General features: G+C 43.8%; 1 long non-coding RNA gene across 1 annotated transcript; it reads left to right on the top strand.

The window, feature by feature from the left end:
• The first annotated feature begins 8,441 nt into the window (after positions 1-8,441).
• On the top strand, positions 8,442-11,130 carry LOC128853783 (uncharacterized). Its single transcript, XR_008452534.1, has 2 exons — positions 8,442-10,260; positions 10,434-11,130. It is a non-coding gene; the product is annotated as an uncharacterized LOC128853783 (long non-coding RNA).
• Positions 11,131-12,315: the final 1,185 nt, after the last annotated feature.

The raw sequence follows: 12,315 nt of genomic DNA, 5'->3' as shown, positions 1-12,315 counted from the left end.
TATCTATGTGGAAGCATTCTTCTGCAAAGAGTGGATTTTGTTGAAATTTTCAATGGAATTGTTAACTTTCATATCCACTGTCTTTTCCAATACCCAGCTGGTATTAGGTTACGTTGTGCTGTATTTTCCGTATTTTACATGCTACAACTATACCATTTCAACAGCTATATCTTACATTGTGTAAAAGAAGTCAATCAAAATCATAATACAAACTTTTATCTTCATCAAAATTAAACTTTTTTACCCTACAAAAACTCCAAGATTTTCCATTTTACCCCCCTCCCCTGATGAAGATAGAATGACGTCTTAAAATCCCAATGCAGTGCCACATCTGACTTCTTGCCTGCCTGTGCATCCATCAGCACCTGCCCCTATTTAGGCATGAGTGAGACAATTTATATTGTTAAAGGAAGGAATGTGCTAAAGTATTTCCCACATTGCAGGAGGAAATCCAGCAGTGCTGTTTCATCAGAATAAAACCCAGCCAACTCCTGTTCAACAGCTAAACAATTCCCTGACCGTGACATGTTACGCTGCATGCTCAGGGATGTGTAGTCACACCCCAAATAGCTGAACTCATCTAACTTCAATAATCTCAAAGTTAGGCTTCTTTTTTTTTTAAGCCAGTAATCTGGCTTCTCTCTAGACAGAGAAAGAGGGAGATACGACTGCAAAAGGCAATTTGTTCCCCTCTTAAATGCAATATCTAAGGCGTTGCTGAAGCTAGCCGAGAGTGAAATTCGTCTTATTTCTGATCCTCTGTATGTTTAAGTTCTGTTCAAAAGCTGTGGGATATTTGATCATGTTAAGATAGCTTCACAGAAATATAAGTTGTCCTAAAAACTATTCTGAGAAACCTCATGCCATAGACTATGACTGCATTAGAGTCGAAGCAGAAGGGACATTAAGTGTACAGATATTCCCACTAGGCTTTTCATGTCATTAATTGGTGATCTTCCGACTCTGAAATAACATTTTTCCCACTCACATTCCTTATTTCATTATCCCCAGTTCAATACACATCAGCGCAGTATGAGGCAAACTAGTTAGATATATTAGGAATTATTTAAATTAGAGAGAGATGTATGGGTAGTTAAATACTCAGTCTTCTATTCTACCCTAATTATGTATCAAATTACATTCAAATTATACCCAAATATAGATGTAGGGAGGTAGTCCTGAAATCTCCAGGAGGTATCAGTGGGAGAAAGGTGAAATTAAGCAGGTGGTACAGGTAGATCTGGACTAATGCAACATGAAAACCATACAGGACTATCATTTTCCATTGTGTCCTGTTATTATCAACATTTGCTTAAAATTTCTTTGCAAGCAAGACTCAATAATGAATGAGTGTTCTCTGAGCCTGGAGGAAGCAGTTTATTTTTCTAATGCAGGAGCATTTTGCTCTTGGTTTTAATGTCATTCTGATTCTCATTCCTCTTTGTGAAAACAAGAGTGTTCCGGTAACAAAACAGGTTTGTCACAGTGTTCAGCAATCAGGGAGATGGCAGAATGGACTGATGCCTTCTGAACTAGAAAGTGTGTCTCATAGGCTGCTTCTCATGCAGGAGATTTTGATTCCCATTTGTCCTGGCTCCAAGTGGATGCTGCTTTCACAGCAATTCTGTAAACCTGCACAGCCCCTGACGCATTATATAGAATCATAGGGTAGTTTGGGTTGGAAGGGACCTTAAAGCCCATGCAGTTCCAACACCCTGTGGTGGGCAGGGACATCCCACTGGCTCAGGCTGCCCAAGACCCATCCAACCTGGCCTGGAACACCTCCAGTTAAACTAAGCTGTTGCTACTCCCATGCCTTGATTTACTTTGCAAAATGAGTTTCATACTCTTAAACTGGTTTCTAGGAAATTACAAACCCTAAACAAGCTCCGAAAATTATTGCAGTGCCTGGAATTCTTTGAAATCTTCTTTTCCCTGTGGAGATCTGTACCATCGCATGGTGCCAGCCTGGTTTGGAGAATGCTCCAGAACCCGTGGCAGTGCCCCCATCCACCAGAATGGCTGAAAGCCCGCGGTTCTCTGGGGAAGGACATGACAACGCGGTTGGTGCTCACAGCAGCCGACCATGCCACTGCGGCTAACAGTTGTGCTTCTGCCATGTCCTGGTTCTTTACCACTGCAGGCTGTGTTAAGACACTCACCTACTTCTCAGCTGGAAAGAAGTTTCTGGCATCAGCTTTGGAAAAAAAAAAGCAGATGGTCACTGAAACCAGGTGTCCACCCAAGAGAAAGGAGTAGCAAACCCTACAGCTGTGAGAAACAACATCATTCTGCTCCCTCTTCAGGAAACAAAACGTCTCCCAACCCCAAGCCTGCCAGCACAATATCTATGGTCTTTGAGGACCTCAGGATTCAGCATCGATGTTCTTGTGATTTTAAGACTATCTCTGCAGCAGAGTGCGATAACAGCAGATTCTCTGAGTGAGAGAAGTGGGTTCTCACCTCGCATTGTCCCTTCCCATCAGCTGCTGCTGGTGAGAAATAGTAAAAATATATTGTAAACAGGAGGCTGGTCCCTGCCTCTTTATTGCTTCTGTATCCAACATCGGGAGGAAGCGGAGAGTGGCCTATAAATAACAGCTGCTTTTTGCAGGCAAAGGTGGAGACCTTGGCTCAGGCTACAGCAAGACAGAACTCGGCAAGTGGTGGAGCATGTCACAAGCACTTGTTTTCCCACCCTGGCATGGGCAGAGAGTGTTTTTTGGGTGTTGATAGAGCCCACGGTGTTAGTGAAATTAAAACCCAGTCTGTGGGCTGCAGTACATTCCTCTTGAGTGTTAACAAATGCACTGGTGTTAGGCTGGACAAACATCTGCTGAGAATGATATGGACAGAACTGATGGCATGGTGTGGAGGAAAGGACTGCAGGACCTTTGGTGAGCTCTTCCAGATTATTTTCCGTTAGCCTATTCAGTATGAACTTATTAATTTTGTTCAATGCTGACCTCTGAGAAATAACCAGTGAGGGACAAATGTAGAGACTAAGATGTCAAACTGCACACTGGAATGAGGGCAGAGAGCAGCGAGGCTGGCTGGGGACTGTCTTCATCGTGCCAGTTTTTAGTACAGGCTTAAAAGAAGGACTATGAAGCTATGTAGGCAGCAAGGTTCATGTGAGAGGGCATCAGACGGCCAGCGAGAATGATATTCCAGCATAAAGGCAGCTGGTTACTTTGATCTCACAAATATTCAGGAAGCAAAGTCGGTGTTAGCATTGCTGAGGCTGATTCAGAGCAGGAAGTTCATCTAGGCACTCTGGATCACCTTGAATCTGTTTTTTCTTTGACTGTATAAGAATGCAGAGAGATCAGCCCCTTTGGTGATGGACCCTGGCCTCCTTGGGAGATCTACAGTGATGCTAGAGAGCAGAACACAGCTGGCAAGAGAAGAGTTCCACCCCACATTGCCTCTGAAAAAAGAGAAGCAGAGAGGATACTGAGAAGTAAGGCAACCTAGAAAACCCTTGCTCTATTTCCAGCATCTCTTTCATAGGGTAATTGCCACTAATCAGAATAAATACTCATACATATATTTATATATTTACATGGAACTGACACTTAGACTTCAGTATTTTTCATGTTGTTATGAAACAACTTGATTAGCAAATAGTAATAAATATTTGACTCCTACAAATTAAATGTTGTTGATGTGCTGCACCAACAGGCAGGGTAACAAATGCCTACTGGCAAGAAGCGAGCCTTGCCTTGGCTTTTTAAACCAGCTCCCGTTGTGCGATACTATTGGTGGGTGTAGGGCAAACAGCGGTGACGCAGTGAAGATGCTCTGGTCAAAGCCAGGTTTATTGGCAGTTCCAGTTTGCACAAATATGAATAAGATCACAGTTGCATGGGCTTATTGTCGGGCAATGCAGAAGCCTTGAACACTCTGAAGTCTCTTCTTTGACAACAGAATCAGGCACAGAGAAATACAACGCAGAAAGTGCATTGGGCTGATCAGCCAGACAACCAGGATGAGGTCATATTTCACTCTGTATGGAGAGCCTTTTTGTTTGCTTATTTTGCACGTGGTTCCTGGTCAGTCTACAGCAGCTTGTGGCTTGACATTTGAAATCCAACCTCGAAGTGGCAATGGCTGCGTTGATTTGACACTTAGGTCACACATTACAGCCTTGTTTTCCTGTTGAACGCACTTGGCTTCTAGAATTAAAGGCTTGCTTGGTCCACGTAGTTCAATTTTTATTTTTGGCATTTGCCACTAAAATTATAGGACAGGGACTCCAGCTTTCTTTGTAGTTGTGCAGCATCCAGCAAAGAGTACTAAAGGCTGGGACTAACGACTTTTGCTGTAATAATAAAGGGAAACAGCCAATATATTGGTTTCTTGTCTATTTTTAAAAATACCTGATTAAGAAGAAAAGGGATCTGAATTCAAGTGAAAGCAAATTTGTTCAAAATATGAATTTTTAATTAAAAAAACCCTTTTCATTCCTAATAGAGTATTTTTATCACCCCTGCTATTTGTCTTTCTGCTGTGCCTGTCTCTCTCACACTAAGCCATAGCAGGATCTGAACACGTGCACCATATCCTGACACGCCAGGCCTGGCTTTTCACACCGATGCCCCTTTCCACATTGAGAAGGCACAGTTCCAGAGGGGAAGAAAAAATACATTTGCATCCGATTGACTGAGTGCTTTAAGTGCTGAAACTAGTAGACCAAACGAGTTTATTAGATTATCATTGCGGAAGTTAATAAAGAATTAATTTCTCTTCATGTGACATCCAAAGGCAGTTATTTCAGTGGCCTGTCCATTTACACAAAGCCAAGTATTTGTCAAGTGTCAAACTCAATTCCCATGACCCAGGCCTCCTCAATAATTCTGGATTAGGAATACCCTTAAATGACATTACAAAAATTTTATTCAAAGATGCATTGAGCTCCTGGGACTACTCGGGAATTTCAGGTTAGTGAAGGTTATGTAGTCAGCAAAAGCTTGTTGGATATAAGATCTGGAACGGAAGGATACGGTGCGCAATGTTTTTGTGACGGTGGAAGGCAGCATGTAAGAAAGAAGCAGCTTATTTCCAAAACGGAATCTTCTGTTCTGTTTCTCTCCCCTAGAAACGATGCAGAGAGAGCTTATCTGCATTGCAAAATAACTAGCCAGTGTGATCCAGCAAAGGAAATGCTGCGGTGCTGCTGTAGGAAGAACAGCATGGGTGCCATGAGGAGGAGGAGAAGGAGGTAGAATAAAGCCATCAGTTGCTGCTGTGGGAATTAAGTGCTATAAAATCTCTTCATTCAGTGAAGGACCCGAGAGTCTGCACATTTCCGACTACGAAGTCAGAAATAAAACGAAAGATAGAGGGATTGTTTTTTTGTTTACCTGTATTCTATAGACTCACCTCTGAGCATCAAAACCACAAAGCATACTGGGTGGACACAGAGCCTCCTGTAATTCCTCTAAAAGAGAAGAGATGTAGGGACTTAGACAGAGATTTGAGGTAAAGAGTGATCTTTATTAGACAAAAAGAAAAAAAATCCATTTACATCACTTGACCCATCAGAAAAAGAGAATCCTTGTGCATACATTGACATTATTGTATTTCAAGGTTATATGAAAATGGAAAGCTAGATGGTAATCAGTAGGAAGAGGTGCTGAGCGCTGGACCCCTTTGGCTGGGATAATACACCTTTAAAATTTAAACAGGCAGGCTCAAGCATTGTTTTAATCATCACTAATTTTTTGTTTGAAGGAGTCACTCCATCATCTCAATGAATGAATTTTCTTCCCTCCCCTCCATCTCCTTCATTTCTTGCCTTCCTCCTTATTTCCAGGACATTATGAATGCTTCCACTCTACCTTCTGATTAACTGTGGAATAAATATGCCTGAAACACGGGGGAGCAGGATCTTTCGCTGGGGATCTGGCAAGTTTCTGCATGTGGGGAAACCAAGGATCTAACTGCATACTTCTCCTCAAACTCTGAACCCGTGTGTTCTTTAGTGATGTGGGAGATGGCTGTGAGCAGAGCTTGGGAACAAGAGTGGGCATTTCCCACCCTTGCTCTAGGGAATAACTCACTAATAACTCACTGCCCAGCAGGGCTTGTGTGGCTCTGAGAAGGAGACCTGGATTCATCTCACCTAACCCTATAGCCTGAAAAAATGTCTCTGCTGCAATGTTTTTTTGCATCACTACGGCTGCCTAGAAGTTAAGTGACTAATTCAAGCTTAAAGTCTAGACTTTCTTCACTGTCCTGGGAAAAAAGCAAGGATCTCCACGATCTGATTCATCTGCCCTAAGTTTCTTGCTCCAGACACAAAGGATGAGTCCTCCTTCAGAGGCACCCAGCTTCTCTCCTGATTACAGAAGAAACTTGGACACGGTGCCCAGCCTGGACAAGCTATGTTAGGCAAGCTGTATCCTGCCCAAAGAAGCCTGACCATGCGAGTAAGACTGAGCTAAATTTCTCTTGTCAAAAATCTGTGGGTAGTGTAACACAGACTCTTAAGTAAAACAGAAAAAGAAAGAAAAGAAAAAACACACATGATGTCTGTAACACATTTGAAGCACTTTAATCTTACTTTTTGTACTTAGTTTTAACCAGGTGTAATTCTGTAAAGCTAAGCATGTGCTCGATTGCTTGGATGAACTGGGATGCACAGGAATATTTTTTACCACCTTCGAAGTCACACATAGCTACACGAGTACCTGAGATCAGTGAGTTGGCTTTCCCCCAGTGGAGAGGATGTGTGCCAATCGCTATGGTTGTTTAAACACACTGGAAAAAAGTCAATATTAGGAGCTTTATTGCAACTGTGATTTAAAACATTTCAAAGTCTGGACGGACTGGCATTTTCAAGATTTGCTGTACAAAAATATCTACTTTTCTGTGCACGGGAATGAGGCTGGCCATGGTTTCTCCGAAAATAAATCTGGAGGTTGTTTACCTGGTTATTTAAGTGGGGAACTCTTCTACCTGTGCTTGCAGTGGGGAGCTATTACCCATCAAGGCTGAGGCTCGTGGCCCTGACTGCAGTTTTTTCCTACCTGTAAGAGTTCACCGACAAGACTAAAGAACTACCAAACTAGAGATAATTCCAGCATTGGAGCTATGCTGAGGATCTTCACCACCTCTTTACATCTCTTCTGCTTTCTTCTGCCCAGATTAGCATGAAAGGACAATATAACATGAACGCACATATGCTTCTGGCAGTGAAAGACACTACGAAGCTCATTTTCCCATAAACATTCTCCGTTCAAGTATCTTGGAGGTGAGAAAGTAGATGACCAAAAATGGGACACGGTGACACAAACTGCTATGACACTTTAGAAATCCTTTTGTCATTTCAACTTCAGAGTTTAACCTGTTTGTATGATGTTATACAGTCCAAACTTCCCTCTCCCAGGTGGAATCCCAGGCTACAAGTCCTTCGGCCGTCTGCTGAGCTCCACCGCTTCAGCACTGGTGCTTGTGACCTGTGCAGGGCAGGTGATGGATGGAGAGGGAGGAAGATGGGTTCCCAAAGAGAGCTTCTGCTGTAACCGTTGTCCTTGGCAGCAGCCCCTTGGCTGGATGATGAAAGGTTTGCCTGGCAGCTGGACTTTGGTTGAGTTTAAACAGCTCAGCCTTGTTTGCACGGCTGCATGCTGAGGTGCTCTGATGTCACGTGTCATGGAAGACAAGATGAGGACACGCACATGATAGAGGAAAAAGGGTTGTGCATGAGGGAAAGGGTCTGTGACAGCAATGCTGTCCTTTCTGTGGCTGATTGTCACCAGAAATACAACTATTCTGGAGCCACATATTTCTAAGACAGAAATAGGGATCTGAGGGATAACCTTTTCCTTTCTCTCAAGAGAGTCTCAAGAGGTGACTTTGATTTAGAGTTTGGCCAGCCTCCTCCCATTGAAACTCCTTAAATAATCTCTATTTCCTTCTTTTCTTAGCAGAAAATCTTCTTGTCCTTTAATATCCAACACAGATGTGCTGACATATGAAGTCTGAAATTCCTCCTAGCCAAGAGCATTCGGGATAGAGATGTGAGTTCGGGTCTTGGGGCTGGAAACTAGCCTCAGGGTTTGCTTCATTGCCTTGGGCTACTAAAACCCAGCTCCTGAACAATAATTATGGACAATGTTTGCAAGGGAATTTATGTTGCTCAATAATGGTTAAGAGTGAGGTAAGAGAGGAAGGCTCTCTTGTTGGTCTAGGAGCATCTAAAACACATGGTTATCCTATCTAGGTAACCACAGACAGCTCTACTTCCACAGTAGTTAATTTTTGCTTTATATTTCCTTTGTTCTTGCTGCTTCCAGCTCGACTTAAGCACTGTGTCCCTTATCCTCTTCTCCATCTCCCTGGCAGGGGAGCAGGGATGAAGTCGGCTGTCCCCTGCCAAGCTGCCAGGGCAGCACAGCAATGAAGCCAGGAAGGTGCTGAGCGCTGGAGACAGGCAGGAGAGTGATGCATATGGAAGAAGGAGGGGCAGCTCCTGTCCCCAGGTCACTGTGGTGGCTGACAAGGCCCTCAGGAGAGTGCAGCTGGGGAAGGGTTAAACTTTAACCAGCCAGACTCAAACCCTTCCCTGGTCAAACCAGCGCCTGCAGTTGCTGAAGCAAGGAAGACGCTGAGCTGCTGGGCGGCACGCGGGTGAGAATAAGAAGGAGACACTTTTCCTTATCTTCCCCCTTAGCTTGCTGGGATGTTGCCTGGTAGGACAGCAGGAGCCCCCCGGGAGCGTTTCCGCCTCGTCCTGCCTGTGTGGGTGCATCTTGGTACAGAGCATCCTTGGAGAAAAGCTTTGTCCCCTGGGTTCTCTCCTTCCTGTCTCTGGAAGCTGCAGGACCCTGATGAATGACTCCCATATCATGATCAAAAAGTCTCCCTAACAGTTTTAGTGTGTTTGTGTCCCCCTAGTTAAGATAAATTAGACAGGCTAATGAGACTGATTAGTCTTTAGCTGTGACCCTTGGCCTTTAGGATGTACTTTGAGCTAATAGAGAGAATGGGGATTATAGGCTGTGATAATGTGCTTGTGTTGGCCTTTTAAAGGAAAACACATTTATTGCTACTTAGAGGAAATTGATCTAATTGTGCTGGAAGCGTTTCTATGGACCGAACATGGAATTTTTATTAAGTAGGTGACTCAGGTTCAGCCAACATTGCCAGATTTGAAATGGGCAGGAGATATTTCAAGAAGATTCCACCTGGAAACTCCTGTGGCCGCTTCTCCAACTGATAATGAGCTTCACTCATCCTGACTTTGATCTGCTGCTCTGCATGTCAGACGTCGGAGCTCTAGGAATTTGGACTGCGATCTCTGGGTCTCATGGCTCAGGTCCAAACTAACAAATCATCTAAGACAACCCGTTGCGTTCGCATGTTTACTAAGGGTTCAACTATTTGATTCCCTTCTCAGTCTTCAAAACAAAATGGTTCCCTTAGTTACAAGGATCCCCAGAGGCAAATGAGGAAACAACATCATGCAGACAATTTTGAGAACAGTAGGGTGCCCAGGGGCCCTATCCTGCCCTAAAGATAAGATTTGATTTCATAGCCCAAAGCCTCACATCTTCTGCTTCATGCACAAAAGAAGCAGTTGTGCCTCCCAAAATTTTCTCCAACAATATCAGTTGGACTCATAAAAGACACTGCTTCTTCCTACAAGTCTTACTCTCATGGGCTCATGCCCTGGGTGGGTCTGTTCCTCGCTTCCATCCTCCCTGGAGAGGATGCAAAACACTGCTGCACTGCAACACTAGTGTTCTCCCTCCACTTGGCACAGGTGCAAGGGACAGCACGAGCAATGGGGAAACCAAGCCAAGGTCAACACAAACAGGGCTGGAGAGAGTGAGTGTGCAAATCTTCCTACAGTGAAAATGCCCAACTGAGTTGCACCGTAGCCAGTGCTGGCCTGGGCTCCCACCAGTAGTGACCCATTTGCTTTTCATCTGGACCACAGTGGTGTTTTGTAAATGTTTTTTGACCTTCCTCACATCTCATATCCACCCTTTGCTGAGCCAGGCTGAGCTGGTTGCCCAGTTTCCCAAAGCTCCATCTCTAGGTTATTGGAAGATGTTTGCTCCATCTGACTCTAGAGAGAACCGAAGAGAGCTGGGTGTGCAAATCCCCCCCCCGGGGCAGCTTCCTTCCATGGATGTGATGTCCTAATATGTTTTCTCTATTTCAATAAAACAGTGGCTGAGTACCTGCTCTATGAAGCACAGCAGTTCAGCACTCCTTCATCCCCATGAAATCACAAAAAGGCTCTGGGTAAGTTGCAAGGTTGCAACTTGTAACCTATGTGAACCCCTACAAAAAAAAAATCTGGTTTATTGTGGGCAACTCCGTCCCCTCTGACATCACCTAATCATTAATCAGGATGATCCTTGACACTTCCTGTATTCAAGTACCTTGCAGTAAATAGTCTTATCACTCTTTTACAGCCACGGGTACTGAGGGAACTCAGAGAAGGCCAAAGTGGAACCGTGGGGCTGAGAGCACAGGAGCTGCCACCTTCCCCACCTACGCACCAGTCCCTCCTTTCTGAGAAGAGATACAGCCGATCAAAGGTTTAAGCCACAGCCCTGAAGTCAATGGAAGGACTACTCAGAAGCCACAAATCGCTTTATAACGTTCTATCACATGTGATAAGTCCTGTACTTTGCCACCTACCCGTGTCATGCTTTGAGATGCTGGGAAAACAGAGAATAGAGGTAGGAGCAGATCCTCAGCTAGGATAACACCAGCTGACTTTTGGAGTGAAGTTATGATCATTTACACCAGCTGTGCTGCTCTTGTCCAAATTAAATAGAAAGAGCAGCCAATTTGTAACTGCCTCGCTGGAGATAATACTGAGATTCCTCAAAGAATTGCAGAGTTACAGTCCCTGTTTGTTAAATATCTCTGTTGCAGACACCCAGGAAAATGAAAATCCTGCACAGTGTTTTGTAGGTTTGCTTAGAAAAACCCAGGAATGGTATTAGTAGCAAATCCATATCACCTCAGGGCTGATCCTACCGAACCACACTAGATGGGCACTGAACTCAGGCTGAACTGAGACAGGCTGATCATAAATAAAGCTATTTGTGAAAGTAAGTTTCAAGAAATAAGCCTGTTGACAGATAAACCAGATAATTTTAAGTGGGGACCTTCTTGTCTTTACTTAGGGATGCTCCTTTTCACCTTTAAGTGCAAAGTTTTGTATTTGGGTCCAGGTTTATGCCAGGTTTCAGGAACTTTTGATGAACAAGCTTCCATTTTGGGTGACCTACGTGGATTGAAAAAATAATGTTAACCATTCAGTGCTTCTTTTCAATCTTTGCAAAATGAACATTGAGACTTTTCAGCTCAAATTAATTTGGCATTTCAAAACTTCATGTCACCTTAATTAAAATACCTCAAACAAACATACTTTGCCTGGCCCAGACTGATGTTGGCTTTTCAGCATTTAGAAATAAAAATTTGAGGTGACCAAGCAAGATAACTGCCTTTTAGCCTCTAGAATCTTTCTTCACTCTTGTTTTGAGGGAATTGCTGGTGAACGGAGAGCACATAATTGCCCATGACTCTGCTGCTATGGCTCTCTCTGTAGCTCCTGGACCTTTGGTAGATCTACCTAGCTAAAACAGCCACAATCTGCCATGTACCTGCCACAGTACTCCATTGGTGAGACATGACCTACCTGGATGCCCAAGAAATCTGATCCCCCTACCTCAGCAGCTAGCATTGCTCTCACCGTTCTGATGTAACAGAGATTTCTCAGCTCCAAAATGCTGTAATTTACTGTAATCCAGATTGTGGTAAATGTGCCTGCTACCTCTACTGTTTTAATTCAACGGGAGATTTCTAGATTCTTCCTCCCCTATGACTCGTTCTTGTGTCTAAAGGTCTCTACTACCTTTACTTTGAGATTTGTTGGGGCAAGAACAGGACCTTCATAGCATCTGCCATTCATGATGGCAGGCAAAGAATAGCCTCCAGCTGCCAGTAAATCAAATGGAGTTATATCAGGGTTTATGTTGCTTGAAATTCTTGCATCAGTGCTCAAGAGCCAGGGAGGAAAAGCAAAAAGGGTGTTGGAGGAAGAGAAGAAAAGATGTGCTGCTGATTTGAAAGAGAACTGGTGGCTTCCCTGCCCTTCTTTGGCAGGACTGATTTAGAGGCAGGTCAGGAGCCATCCATATCCAGCACTCTTTGGCTATCAGTGGGATTTGGGCATCCTGCTGCTTTTTGCTGTCAGAATCTAATGTTATTAGGTGGTTGGTCACTGTCCTATCTGTGCATGTTGCATTGGCAGAAATCTCAGTCCACGAGGGGCTTTTCCTT

This window comes from Cuculus canorus, chromosome 16 (assembly GCF_017976375.1).
Source record: "Cuculus canorus isolate bCucCan1 chromosome 16, bCucCan1.pri, whole genome shotgun sequence".
NCBI classification, from domain to species: domain Eukaryota; kingdom Metazoa; phylum Chordata; class Aves; order Cuculiformes; family Cuculidae; genus Cuculus; species Cuculus canorus.
Note: the sequence above shows the minus strand (reverse complement) of the source record. Positions and strands in the feature narration are given on the sequence as shown.